The 15548-nt window shown below is 49.1% G+C and overlaps 1 pseudogene; it reads right to left on the bottom strand.

Annotated features, from left to right (window-relative positions):
- Positions 1-15548, bottom strand: part of LOC136115802 (dynein axonemal heavy chain 9-like) — a 210151-nt pseudogene that overhangs the window by 24989 nt on the left and 169614 nt on the right.

Here is a 15548-nt window from a genome sequence, read left to right as displayed (position 1 = left end):
GCATTGCAGAACAAGTATTTCTTGACTACAGGTCTTACAGGCAGCGCATTTGCAGCTTCATCTTCTAGGCCTTCTTTTACGAGCCAGGTCACCCTCTGCCTTCCCCACGACAAGGGACAGAGCTCCTTTGCCCTGCCTGTGCGTGCCCAGACCCAGGCCTGTTGTGCAAGGCTTAAACTACCTGCGAATGCCCTATGCAAGTGAATTCCCCAAGGACATGAGGTCGAGCCTGGATGTTCCAAAAGACAGTTTCTGCCAGGTCACAAACCCTGACCTGGACTCACCTGAAGAGAGCTTTTAAATTCTCAGGTAGCTCTGTTCGCCCTGCGTAACCAGGGTTCATGGTGATGAAAATGCCTACTGATGGTACTAAGTTGATGTCTTCTCCAAGAAAATGGAAGGATTTCTTCTTCTCCCGTATTGCATCCTGCACGCTCTTCACCTAGAAATCAAGACAGTACTATAGTATCAGCGTTCACTTATGAAAAACACATCAGACAACGGTGCTTCCTTCGTTACTCTTGGCCTCGTGACAAATGGGGCTAATCACTGTTTTATTTTTTACCGGCAGCATAAAGCTTTATACACTGTTTGGAGTACATCAGCATGGCAATATCAATTTCCCATCTCAGTCAAACTCTGGCAAAGCAGAAAAAAGAGCTGAAGAGAGCGGAAAGTCAAAATGCAAAGGAGTTGCAAGACTTCACACCTTTGCTCCATGAGACAATGATGAACGTGGGTCAGGAAGAGCAACTCAGGAGCGGGAAATGTCCCCAGCACTGCCTGCATTCACCTTGGCTTTTGACATCACCTGTGGGACACTGCTCAGCACATCTCACAGCAAAAACACCACCAGAGGCTCCACCATCTCTGAACCAGCCAGCCCAGCAGAGGTCTGATGTGTGAGAGAGACACAGGGCAGTACAGGTATCCACAACACAGCCAACACCCAAACGCACTCCCCAAAGTCTATCACAATATGGGCCCATTATTCCCTTTACCCATCTCACCTCTCCCCACACAGCGTTGCTCTTCAGGACATCCCAAAACCCTCCTGTGCCTGCTCCGTTCCCTGACCAGGCCCAGAGAAGGGGTAGCACCTCCCAATAAGCTTGGCCTCAGCTCAGTTGTAAACTGACCACTTGGTATCACTTTTAAAGATTTTGGGACATCAGATGTTTGATTTAAAACCAAAACCAGAAGGCAGAAGCTGTAAAACCTCTCCTAACACCTTCACTCACTAATATTATATTGGTTTTTATATTTGCCTGATTGCAGCTTTGTTCTGCTCATTCCTCTCCTTCCGAAGAGTTCACCTCTCTGCAAACAGCACCTCAGCGAGGGGCAAATCTCTCTCTATTCACCGCTCTAACCTCACTACTGTTTGCCATCTCAAAGTAAAGCAATTAATCGAATTTTTCCCTGTAAGGAACCATATCGACATCAGCTGCATGAGTAAGACAGCCAATTAAACATCGCCATGGTAACACTCCTAATAGCAGCCAGGAGACACCATGACGGAATGACGGCCGCGCCGCTTTCTTCAGCTGCCACGCTCCAGCCAGGAGCGAGGGAACCATCAGCAGTTGAGTCATTCCTGGGCTTCTTTTGTTCAGCTTCCCTTTTTATTTCAAGATCCTCAAAGACTTTTTTTCAATGACAACTTTAAACTAGGACCTGACGGAAGAGAAATTGAGAGGGAATGATACATAAACTCTTGTACCTGCCTGGGGCTTCTCTGGGATGCCACATAAGGTACCAATTATGAGTGAAACAGATGAGAAGAATGAGGAGTTCATGGAGGGGTTAAGAACAATGTCTTTGACCGAAACATTTACAGAAGTGTAGAAACTTCTGAGCTTTATATCTTTCTATAACACTGAGCCCAAAAGGGAGTCCAGGAACAATTCAGCACCTCAATCAGATATTAGGATCCTAAAACACGCACTCAGCTGACAGTTGGATCCTGAAGAACTTGGGCACTTTGGCACCTCAGTTTTCTGCACTGAAGCCCCCCAGGGCTTCCCCTGTATAAAATAATGCCAGGTTTCCTCATGGGCTGGTAAGAGGAGGGGAAGGAGGACGCGAAGTGACAGATTATATATATAAGCACGAGAGCACAGGACTTTCTGGCACGATGGGGAGGCCAGTCTCCCTTCCAGCCCTTCTCCAGGGATGCTGCTGCGCTTCACACGAGACTCACCAACACAATGCACTGAGCAGCTGAACTACAGAGGAGATGAGAAACCATTCGCCAGGGGAAACACCCATGCCCAGCTGGGCACCGCTCCAATAGCTCTGTCCCAGGTTTAATCCCACGGTGTCAGGGTACCCTGGGCAAGCGCGTCAGCAAGGGCCGCAGATCTGCCCCAGATTCCAGCTCCCGAGTGTCACCAGCTGACACTGGCTTTTGGGAGCACCACGGGGCTGCACACATTCCTCCAAGGAATGGTGCCAGTTGGCCAGGAATACCTTCCAAAGCCACTTGGCAGAGCTGTCGTTACAGACACCAGAACTAAATCCACAGCCATATAGTTTTGGAGACAGGTTAAGAAAATTAATCCTGAATGTATTCCCATTTCCTGAGTATGACACACAACCTGTGCCTGACCAGGGGTGATAAGGAACCCCCAGAAGTCCAGCGGATCTGCCCCAAACACCCCTCTTCCCCTCTGTGAAAATTATTCCCTACATTGCAGACTGAGCAGCCGCAAGTCAAGGCAGCTTCTCTGTCTTGAAACGATGTGCTGCAATTATCTCACAGCAGATTAATGACACGAGTGCTTTCCTGAGGAGGAACAGGTACAGAGCCATGGTGCGTAGTGGTCTGGGAAAAGATGCTACAAAGAATTGTCTTGGCACAAATGCTGTAACTGGGGCAAGGAAAGTGACAAATATCTTTGCAGCACGTAACTGCGACATCTTGGCAGTGCTGTGATATTCATGTGATTAATCTTGAGATCTAATCCCACACCTGCCTATACACAGAACTGAAACCGGCAATATGCAATTGCCATTTTTACCCTTGCTCCAAAGACTGCAGAACGGCTCTGCTCTGTTTGTATTTATTTATGAGTGTTTCTCCACTCACCTGTACAGCAACCACAGAAAGGACCTCAACTGAGATCCTGTTAAATTCATCAAAACAGCCCCAGGCTCCCGTCTGGGAAAGGCCTTTGTAAATATTCCCACAAGACTGGAAAAACAAAACAAAAACAAAGATTACAGGAGTGAAATCATAAATGGAATCAACTCCAGCAAAAAATTGATTTTATTTCCCAGCCTGTTTATTTATAGCAATTTACAGTCTATTGTGGGTATTTAGAAAAGTGCATGGAAACAGCAGGCACAACTCAATTATAATATTTATAGCTCTGCGCAGCTTGCCACTTTATCTGCTAATTGCACTTTCTCGATATATCTGTGCACCAGTTTCATTTAAAGGTCACTTGTGCTGAATTACTGATGGTCCCGTTTCCTGGGAGAGCCCATAAGCTAAATGAAATATGATCCGAGGCTACCAAAATCACTGTACCGTGCCAGACTGGCAGAGAGCAAGACTCAGCCTAATGATTCAGTGCTCTGTAGCGGCTGAAGGTTCACTATGTTTTGGGTTTATTCTGGGAGAGGATCCTGAGAAAACCAGGACAGGTCCCTCCCCGTGCCAGGGGCTGCCAGGTCGCGAGCACGCCGAGAAGAAACGACCAGGGTCCAACTATCAGCACAGCCTTGGTCTCAACTGAACAGACCAACGTTTTTGAAGAATTACACATGAAATCTAACTCCAGAAAGGAAGGGAAATGCATAATGAGGCAGAGAAGATAGTTCGGGTCTCTGCCTCCTGAAGAACCTTGTGCAAATCTTAGAGAAGGAACGGGAGGAGAAGGAAAAGGCATTCAGCTTAAAGGAGTGTAGCAGGGATTTGGAGAGAGGTGATCACAGAATCCCAGCCTGGTGGGGCTGAAGGGACCTCTGCAGATCCCCCAGTCCAAGCCCTGCTCACGCAGGGTCACAGAGCAGATCACACAGGTGGGTCCAGGCGGGTTTCAATGTCTCAGAGAAGGAGACTCCACACCCGCCCTGGGCAGCCTGGGCCAGGCTCTGGCACCTCCCAGCAAACAAGTTTCTGCTCATGTTCAGATGGAGCCTCCTGTGTTTCAGTCTGTGCCCGTTGCCCCTCACCCTGGCGTTGGGCACCACTGAACAGAGTCTGGTCCATCCTCTGACACCCACCCTGAGATATTGATCCCATTGATCAGATCCCTCTCAGCTTCTCTTCTCCAGCTCAACAGCTCCAGCTCTCTCAGTCTCTCCTCACAAGAAAGAAGCTCCAGACCCCTCAGCATCTTTGTAGCCCACTGCTGGACTCTGTGCAGTTATTCCTTCTTAAACTGGGGAGCCCAGAACTGGACACAACTCCAGATGTGGCATCACCAGGGCAGAGCAGAGCGGAAGGAACAACCTCCCTTGACCTGCTGGTCATACCTCTCCTAATGCACCCCAGGTACCATTGGATTACTCTCATCCTTCAGGTTTGCTCGGGCCCTGAGCATCCCCAGCCCCATGTGACCGCACTGCAGCCGAGGTGGGAGCCATACCTTGTAGTCCATCTGCTCGGAGCAGTTAAACACGTACACCATGATGCCCAGGGCTCGCCCCAAATCTTTCGTAGTCTCCGTCTTGCCAGTGCCCGCAGGGCCTGCAGGTGCTCCGCTCATGGTCAGGTGCAGTGACTGGGTCAGGGTGATGTAACATCTGTCACAGTGAATGATGAAGGAAAAAAGGAAATATGTCCAATAGGTCAACTGTGGGCTGCAGGGCAATAGCACTAGAGCATTGCACTCAGCAGAGCCTCTCCTCTGAAAAGCTGTACGTGAGCAGGGGTCATGTCTGAGCTGAAAGCCTTCTTGGCATTAATTACCACCTCTGCTCAGCTCTGTTTTCTCCAAGAGATACTCATCTTCCACCAAGGTCTGCCCAAACCTCTTCATGTCCAGCTTGTGTTCTCTCTGGATCCTCATACAACTCATGGATATTGGGCACATCTCAGGCAGTATGAGAAAAGGACAGCTTTTCTGGAAGACCTGTCACTGACAGAAACCTGCTCAGGTGGCCTATGAGTGAACCCAACTCAAAGCTGCAGCAAGTCCCAAAGTTTCTCCATCATGTTGATGATGGACACTGGGGTGGTGTCCACATGTGAGTATCTATACTACCTGTATAAGCCACAGAGGTGTAGTCAATATAGCCAACAAAACCTGATGATACCTGGGGGCTTGACGCAGCTGACTAACACAGGTGACTAGAGCCACCTGAGATGCTCTTGGTTGCTGAAATGTCACATAGGGTGGAGAGATATGACAAGGGGTCCATAGGAGACTTTTACACTTCTGGATTGGCAGCTGGAAGCCAGGTGGGACAACACAGAGTATCTCAAGTAACCCTAGGTGTCCCCACTGAGGCAACCAGGTAGATGTCTGCTTCAAGATGGGATGAAAGCTCTCTAGACTCACCAGCTTTATGGACTGTGGACATCTTGTGCACAGGAAGACACCCACAAGTGTTTTAATGTGTGAGCTGAATCCCACCCAGGGATCTGATGTACAAATTCCCCAGAGGGTACCACCAAAAACCAGATAAGAGTTAGAGCTCGACCACTGGAGTGCTGGGACATGGAGACAGAACAAGAGGGATACAGGTGTCTGAACTAAATCCATCTTTGGTTGGCATCTCTCTCTCTACCTGTGTGGCAAAGCCCAGCTATGACATTGTGTCCCAGGGACTTACCTGTCGGTCAGCGGAGTGATCACAAGCCGAGGGGTATTGCCAAGGTATTCATAGGAGTACAGGAACTGGGCGTCACAGATGTTGGCAAAGCAGTGCCGTTCCTCATCTGACCATCTGTGCCGGAGCTGTGACAGCCAAATGAAGGCCTGGGCATTGTCCACCTGCAACACACCCACAAACACCATCACAGGAAGGCCGGGGATGCCAGACACATGCAGCTCGGGGGCCAAAATAGCGACTGCTATAAAATTTTCATGGGGGATGACTGGTCCTCACTGCAAGGCAGGTGTGGTGAGGAAGGCCGCCTCCTTGCAATGCGGTGAGAAATGTCACCTCCCCATCTCCCATCAGTAAAGGGGAGGAACCAAATTAGTGACCACATTGGTGGGAGAGGAAAAAATTAATGGCCAAGAGAAAGAGCCTTACAAAAAGACTCCTGAATAGATTTAAGAAGCAGCAAGTCATGAAGAAGGTCTCATAACGCAACCAGAGTGAGAGAAGGAGCAGAGGCCATCTAGACAAGGAAGAGGTTGCAGACAGCACCAAGGAAACAGACTGGGGACAGGTGGACAAAGACAGGCATGGCCAGCGCTCTCTGCACAACCAGCAGGCAGGTCCAGATGCATCACTTCACCCCAGGCTGGACCGAGGCACCACTGAGCCCAGCTGAGCCTTGAAGACAGAAACCCTGTGAGCAGCCTGGCTGCCTCTGAGATGACACAGATGAGGGAAGAGCCACAACCCAATACATTCAGGGCATCTTCCCACCCACCTGCAAGGCTAAACACTTGGCATGGTGCCAGGGACAGGGGAGTAGTGTGGGAGAGGTGTTGCAGGAGAAGGGAGTCCCACATAAGTCCCTGTGGCCCCACACCAGACAAAGGACGCTACAAAGAACAAAGCTTGAATGCTTTTTCTTACTTTCTAAAGTCAAAACTGAGACTGAGTCCAGCAGCCTCCCAACACACCACCACCATCCACCAGCACATGTCTTGGCACCAGGACGCAGTGCCGCGCTCTCACTCCTGGTGTGAATCTGCAGCAACTACAAGCTGGTGTTGCAGGGCCATGACACAGCACAGCTCTGCAGGCTTACAGGGGCTTTCTGCACACTTACTACAAACATTGTAGAAATAAATTTAGTCATACGTCTCCCACTGAGACCGGCAGTGATCTGAATGGCCAGTGGTGGGCCCCCTGAAGCCCCCTCTCCAGCACCCACAGAACTGTGCTGAACTGCCAACACCAACCTTCTGTGCTATCATCTTTGCCACCACATCCCGAGCATGCACGTCGATGGTGCAAATGGTCATGATTTTCTGTCTGTCGCCCTTGGAGAGCTGCCCGATCAGCATGGTAACGAGGGTGTTCAGCTGGGTCACTTGCTTCTTGTGCTATTCCTTCATCGCATTCTCGTAGCCTTCCTCCACCCTGGCAAAGGCAATCCCAACCTCGGTTGTCCACCAGATCTGGGTGCAGCAAAGCGCCACCTAGGGAAATAGGCTGGTTCAGTATCAGGGAAAATACCAAAGCTTCCTTATGTTCAAGAGTGTCGGATCCACAGGGAGATCAAGGATGAAACATCCGTGACATGAAATTAAGTATTTTTTCATACAGTAGTCACAGCAGACAGTACAACAAGGATCTGCTCCATGACATTCATTTAAAACACCATATCAGTGATAGACACATTTAGCAGCTAGTTATAAGTAAATCAGCACCTTTCACATGCCTGACACAGCAGAGGAGGAAGAGTTGGAGACCACGAGGTTGTCAGAGGTGCATCTGAGGGGCTCTTCACTCTTACCAGGCCTCACCACTTTGCCTTCCTGCTGCACCTCTCACTGCTCTGGCTGTACAGACTGCACTGCCCAAGCCCCTGGGCTCTGTCACCCAACCAAGAGCCCCAACCAGAGCATGGAGCTCAGCCTGAAAACTCCATCAGGAGACCGCCAGGATAAAGGACAACTCATCCTCCCTCTCTCCTGGATAGCAAGGTGGAGGCCAGAAACATGCCTGTCCACAGCTGCTGAAAGAAGGGAAGGGCAGGACTGATGGGGAACCCAAGAGCTACCTTTCCACGAGCCAGCCTGAGTGGTGATAAGAAGCAGTGGCAGATACCTGGGCAGGATAGTCAAAGAGCCATTGTTCCCTTGGTTTTTCCTCATAAGCCATGACGGCTTCTGTCATCTCATCTCTCACAGTAGCCCTCATGCTGTCTAGTACATGACTGAGCCAGACTTCAACCTGGAAAAGAGATTAAATCCCAGTAACACATTTGCTCTTCTTAAGTGCCTTTGGTAATTAGTGAAGATAGGAAATGAGGCAAGCATCTCAGTTCTCTTTAGACTGGACATGAGGGAAAGGTTCTTCACCCAGAGGTGCTGGACACTGAACAGGCTCCCAGGGAGGTGTCACAGCCCCAACCTGACAGTGTTCAAGGAGAGACTGGACAACGTCCTCAGACACACGGGGTGACCTGTGGGGTTGTCACTGCAGGGACAGGACTTGGACTCCATGATCCTGGTGGGTCCCTTCCAGCTCAGGACATTCTATGAGTTAACCAAACCTCACAGCCTCCTTCAGACTGGGTAGATTTGGCTAATTCTGGTACTGTAGGATTAGCATCTACTTCCAGACACCAAGAACAGAAGACAGATTTTTTCCTTGAACTCTAGCTACAGGAGGAACCAAAATGAACTCCGTCAATGAATAATTTGGTCAGGTGTGTTCCACCTCCAGGCCATGACAGAATCCCTGGTGGGATGTGGGCAGTCTGCCAGCAGCAGAAGAAAGATGCTGCCAAACTTGGGAACACAATTCCTGCTGAATTTCATATTTCACAGGCAAAGCCCTCAACAAGAAGACAGACTGAACGCAGCAAGCTCCATTGCTGGGGAGCTCAGTAGCCGGTATTACGTACTTTAGCTTCCTGTAATAGACCATGCAGAAAGGTGAAACTACCAGGATAGATAAGCTGAGCAGTAGCTTGATTCTTACATTTCATACTTTCACTCGTGGTATGAAATAATGAAGACTTGAGAAACAGGTAAAAGGCCTTCTCCTGCCAAACACACCCGTGCAGAGGTACTATGGAATAGCTTAGTCTCTTTTCAGTCTGCATCCCCTCCCTCACCGAGGATATTTGTAGCAAGCTTTAAGACTAACCTTCAAAAGGTCTTAGAAAAAATCAAATTAAAAACCTAGTCAGAAAAATGGCACAGCTCTTTCTCTCACAGTGGACTGCGACATCCACGTCCCCCCTTAGTGAGGACCTATCCAGAGTGACACGAAAGGTTGTGGTGTAAGGAGGTACTAAATCACCACCTCTTCCAGCTTTTCTCATGCACCAAGGGAGAGCAGTGAAGCTCTATGACGTCTTGGCAAGGGATCTCACACGAGGGGCAGGGGAGCAGACTCCACCGGACAGTTCTGATAGACAAGGACTTCCCTCTCACCTGCCCACTGCAGTCCCAGGGCTCGCTGAAGCTGACGTACTCCTCCTCTCTACTGTACATTCCCAGGCCAACCTTGGTTGGCTTTTGCTCAGAGTCCAGCTGGAATTTCATCCTGGCCAAGCTGTCAAAGAGTTTGGAAAGATGACGTTGCACCTGCAAAACGGGTTGTATAAATAAAGCAACCGAGATAGGACGAGCGGAATGAAGATCACTATACATGTCACAAGCAAAATCATGTTAACAAAATATCTTGGATATTTAGGTAGCACCACATCTTCTCAAATGTGGCCAACATACTGCCAACAAAAGCCTCTTGCTGTCTCTTGTAATACTTCCACCTATTTCTACGTAATTTAGAAAACAGACATGCCTTAATAAATCATGTTTCTCCATTGGGAAATCTTCCATACAGAGCAAAAGCATAGAAAACATTGAAACACCTCATGACTCCTACCCCAAATTTCCCTACATGTAGTGATGAGAAGTCTGTAGCCATTTCTCCACCTCATCCTATTCTCAGCACAACGTGGAGCTTTCTTCACTATGAACTTTCCTGTTTTTCCACTACTAGAAACTGATTTTGTGCTAGTGAAATATCCTAAATTCTCTTTCATGGAGAAGAAAGATCTTTATTTCTGCCTAAGACCTATGATAAACAGCCCAGACCTCCTATAGAACAACCATGTTCACCAAAAGCACTCTTCCAGAAGGAAAAGAATAATTCAGTTCTTTCCTGTTCACCTCCATCTGAGTCTGCAAAGCCAACAGGGAGATGCTGTGGGCTCTCAACATCAGCATCTGCCTGCTGGGAGCTGAGCAGGTCACCAGCACTTCTTCCAGACCACTGCGTAACACACAACTGCATCACTGCGCGCCCCACGCCAATGACGGTGAGATTCTCCTAGGATTGACGTCCCCACAGAAAGGGGAAGCTCCCAAAGCAGTCCCAGACAGGAGCTGCCTCTCTCAATTACAGCAGAGAGGTAGAAAAACTCCCATAGGGGAGATGAGAAATGAGGGAAAGGGAGCTGGGGGTCCTGGGGACAGCAGGGTGACCATGAGCCAGCACTGGGCCCTTGTGGCCAGGAAGGCCAATGGTACCTGGGGTGGGTTAGAAGGGGGTGGTCAGTAGGTCAGAGAGGTTCTCCTGCCCCTCTGCTCTGCCCTGGGGAGACCACATCTGGAATATTGTGACCAGTTGTGGCCCCTCAGTTCCAGAAGGACAGGGAACTGCTGCAGAGAGTCCAGCGCAGCCACCAAGATGCTGGAGGGAGTGGAGCATCTCCCGTGTGAGGAAAGGCTGAGGGAGCTGGGGCTCTGGAGCTGGACAAGAGGAGACTGAGGGGGGACTCATTCATGTTTACAGATATATAAAGGGGGAGTGTCAGGAGAATGGAGCCAGGCTCTCCTCGGTGACAACCAGTGATAGGACAAGGGGGAATGGGTTCAAACTGGAACACAGGAGGTTTCACTTAAATTTGAGAAGAAACTTCCTCTCAGTGAGGGTGTCAGAGCCTGGCCCAGGCTGCCCAGGGAGGTTGTGGAGTCTCCTTCTCTGCAGACATTCAAACCCGCCTGGACACCTTCCTGTGGAACCTCAGCTGGGTGTTCCTGCTCCATGGGGGGATTGCACTGGATGAGCTTTCCAGGTCCCTTCCAACCCTGACATTCTGGGATTCTGCGTGAGATGCCCAATGCTCTGATGCTTTCAGAGAAGGAAGGGTGGAGGTGGATTTGTCCATCTAATTCTGACTCACTGACTCACAAAGAACTACAACCCTCCCTCTCATGAGCTGTGCTGCAAGTGGACGCAGCTTCTCACACACATACAAGCAGGGCCAAACCCTGGGAGGTGCTAAGTGACTCTGAGAAGCACAGGGCACTCAGCATCCCCCCAGATCACAGAATCATTTTGGGTGGAAGAAACCCTCAGGATCAAGTCCAGCCATACCCTAGCTCTGGCACTAATCCATGTCCCTAAGAACCTCGTCTAAATGTCCTTTAAACCCCTCCAGGGACGGTGACTCCAGCACTGCCCTGGGCAGCCTGTTCCCATGCCCCACAGCCCTTTCTGGGAAGAATTTTTTTACAATATCCAATCTGAACCTCCCCTGGCACAACTTGAGGCCATTAAGCGTATCTTGAGGCCATAAGCTTATCTCTTTTCAAACCGTAAGTAAACCGTAGAAACTTTTTCTTACATGTAGAAGCTTCTGGTCACAAATCCCCAGCTGCCCCTTCCCAGACCCTGTCCAGTCTGGAGGGTTCGGACACAACCCCAGCACTTGCTGCGATCCTGCTGCCAGAGCCCGAGCGCACCTGAATCTGCACAAGTTCAGCACCCAGTTCACGAGGATAATGTCATTGTGTATTTAATCCTCCTTTAGGAATCATCAGACTTTGAAACTACATTGGGAAGGCTGAGAGTGTATCTATGTATGATACTGCTTGACATTTACTTTGATTTTACTGCAAATACTTTTGAATAACAGAAAACACCAGGAATTTCTTCTTACTCAACAGAGCATTTCAACACAGTATCTTTGCTTCCTGTGTTTTTTTTTTCCTCTTCATTTTAAATATCAATCAACTATGTATTTATGATACTCTGTGGGCTGAAATCACCCAGCAGCAGACACAGATAGAAGCAGCGTTAAAGGTTAGAGGGAAACAACAGCATTTCCAAATACACATGCAAACCTGCTCCATTCCTGTGCTCACATCAATACTGAAAATGGTGGAAAGCCTGAAGAAAGTGAAAATACTCGCTACCAAAAGACAGAATTAGGACTTTGTTCATCATCCAACACTCGCCTTTTGCTGTGAACGTTTTGACTGGTTTTATGCACCAACCTCTGAATAAAAGATGCGTCCCAAACAAGGCCAAGCAGAGCTGTGCAGGGGTGGGTGGCAACCCAAGGAAGTCCTGCCTTGGCCACAGCCACTGTCTGACCACCAGCTGTCTTACCTCTTCCAGGCTGTGTTCTGCTCTTCCCCTGTAAACAGGCCATCCCAAAGACCTTTGCATGGGGGAAGGAAGAAGTGGCTGACTAGCAGATGTCTCCTCTGCCTAAAAACAGAGACGTCTCCAAGCCCTCGGTTGTCAACACTGTCACATTTGAATGATCGGTCTGTGGCTCTTTCAACAACAGATGCTGTTTGCTGGCATCCCAGCTTGGGGAACCAAGCTCAGCAACAAGTTTTGGCTGAGATCCTCAAGAAATGGTTTCCCCCAACCTCACTGTATCCCAGCAGAAACAAACCCACTGTTTTTATGGTATCAAGAACATAGCTCTGCTCTGTGCAGTGCTTTCAGAACCATCTGCAAGCATCACCAGGGACAGATGGGACAACATACAGTGTGCGCATTGCCTTTCAGAGACGACAGATGAAGGCCAGCAGTGAAAGAGTTATTGTTAATCCAAGTGAGGGTGGGAGAAAAGGCACTCAAGAAAGGATAAGCTACAGCTGAGTCCCTAGACAGCATCTTCCACCCTGACATTACTGACAGCTGGAAAATGTGAAGGTGACATAGTGCAAGGCTTACCAGCTGTGGGTTGGTGCCATTGGAAAGAATATCCAATAAATCTGCTGAAGAAACAAAGTAAAATCTGGGAAAGGCCAATCTTTTCATGTCCAAATATTCAGCCAAAGCCTTCTCACACAGGGACAACCTGGGGAGAAGAGCAGAAAAATAGAGCCCAGGACAGGCGGGTGAATATCCTTTAATGTGTCGTGCTACAGTTTGGGTTATCGAGCAGATTCTCCCCTCCCATGGGGAAATGCCAGACATGAGCTGAGCCTGCAGGCTGGTCCTTTACAGCATTTTCCAAATAGATAACAAAGCACATAGTAACTCATAGATCTCTCTCCACTCCCAAGGGTCAAACAGACAAAGAGTCAGAGAATCCTCACCAAAAAGCAGAAACACAGGTGGAAGAAGAGGCTAGAAAGGCTTTGCAGTCTGACTTACTGTTTTAGACAAGCTCTCAACTGCCACAGGTGATTTCACACTAGGATGAAAGTTTCCAAAACTGCTTTTATTCTAATGAGCACATTTTAAAGTCTGATTCAAACCTACTCAGCTTTTTGTGCTTGTGAAGCCTGAAAAGAAACTTGTTTGCTCCGTTCTAAAATGAATCTCTCAGTGTTTACATGTTAAACTGCTGCTGAGCTTTCAAAGTTCATAAATAACATGCAGTTAGTCCTCTGTGGGGAACACGGGCCTTATCTGTTTAGGAAGTAAAATTAGATCTCTATTTTAAATGGATAGTTATTACTGACACAACAGCTCTCACGTTAACTTGTTAGGTGTGTTCCAGGTAGAGTAGCTCATATGTTAGGTGAGAACTGTATCCATCTCTGGACATGAAGGTCTTTCTCAGGGAGTTTAGTTATACCATCTGTGAAGGGTACACACACAAAGATAATTTTGTTAATTAAAGCACATGGGATCAGCTCTGCTGCAGATATCCCTGCTTGGACTGCTAAATAGATATTTAAGACACCAAATTTGGGGTGGCAGTGAGGCCACATGTTATTAAAACCAACTGAGTGCCTAGCTTTGTATGTGTGCAAATCAATATTCAAGATAAGAGTTTGCACATACGCAAAGCCAGAATCCACCTTGGGGGCTTCAGGGTGATGGATCATGAATAAAAAGACTCAATGTGTGAATGCAAAGAACGCACAGTCCAGAAGGAAAGCCTTGGAGCACAGGTTAAACCAACTTATTAGAGCTGATCCCAGTCTCTGACAAAATCCTGGGACTGAAGTTGTACCTACCTACTCTGAATGTCCTCCAGTTGTTGGGACAGACCTGGTTTATTGGTGGCCTCAACCACATTTGGGGTTTTCTGAGTTTCATAGGCCAGTTCTTTAAAGTCCACATCAATCCCTTCAAAGCGTTTGGAGTCCTAAAAAGCAACACAAACATGTTCATGGTAAAACATGGATTTTGTGCTAAAGGTCTCCATCCTCTGGGTGCTGTCTCTGGGTTGAGGGGAAAACCTTCTGTCCAGTGCAGACAGGGACCCCTCCACCATTCCAGAATGGCTCTTCCACTGACTTGCCTGAAACTAGTCTGCAAACAGGCACTTGCCTTCTTGTCACTGTATCCCAAAGGGGTTGTGGATAAAGTGCTCCATGCAGGAGGCAATGTCTAGGACCAACCATTTTCATGGGATTTAATTCCCCTTGGAAAACCTCATAAATCTCTCTCTCCCATGTCCAGGTGAAGTACCAAGTTTCCCTGGCTGCAGCAGCAGGAGATGCTCCCACGCCGTGGAAAGGCTCCCAGCCTCATGTGAGTGCACTCCTCCCCTCCTGCTACAGCACAGGAATCCCAACACCCATCCACAAAACGGGTATGATGACTCTTGTAGAGGAGAGCCCTTCCTTGCCTTCAATGAGGGTATGGAAACCCCACGTCAGCACCGGAGGCCCACATCAACAATTATGCTCCATATCTAACAGGGACTCTGAATTTCTGGAGCTAAACACTGAAGAATAAAGCAAGCTATGTTCAAAACATCTCTGCTCCTCCCGTCTTCCCAGGTCAGGCCTCCTAAGTGAGGCGGGACACTGAACAAGTGTTCCAAGCAGTCCAGGTAACACTTCCACGCTACCCTGTGTTCAGCCCCAGGAGCAAGGCTCCATCTGGAAGGTTGAGCCCTCCCTACACTCACGCCACAGATCCAGCTCCAGGTGAGCATCCCACAGCCTGTCAGCACATCCCCCCAGCCCTGGATGCATCCTGAGGGTGCTCAGCTACAGAGACTTTGAGCTTCAGTCTTTCTTTTACGGAAGAGAAGCTGCTGACTGAGCCACCTGTGTCCCTGGAGCCAAGAGGGCCCCGTGTCCTGGTGCATCCAGCACAGCACGGCCAGCCGGGCAGGGAGGGGATTGTCCCGCTCTGCTCTGTGCTGGGGCGGCCTCACCTGGAGCATTCACTGTGTGCAGGGCTGGGGACACAGGAGAAAAGGAGATAAAGCTACTGGAGGGTGTCCAGAGGAGGGACATGAACTTGGTGAAGGGTTCGGAGGGGAAACCGTATGAGGAGCGGCTGAAGTCCCTGGGTTTGCTCAGCTGGAGCAGAGGAGACTGAGGGCAGAGCTCATGGGGCTGCAGGTTCCTCAGCAGGAGCAGGAGGGGCAGGGCTGAGCTCTTCTCTGTGACAGTGACAGAACCCAGGGAACGGCAGAAGATGTGCCAGGGAGGGCAGTGGGACATGAGGAAAAGGTTCTTCACCCAGAGGTGCTGGACACTGAACAGGCTCCCAGGGAGGGGTCACAGCCCCAACCT

Source organism: Patagioenas fasciata, chromosome 31 (assembly GCF_037038585.1).
Source record: "Patagioenas fasciata isolate bPatFas1 chromosome 31, bPatFas1.hap1, whole genome shotgun sequence".
Lineage (NCBI taxonomy): Eukaryota > Metazoa > Chordata > Aves > Columbiformes > Columbidae > Patagioenas > Patagioenas fasciata.
This window is presented reverse-complemented; position numbering and strand designations above follow the sequence as displayed.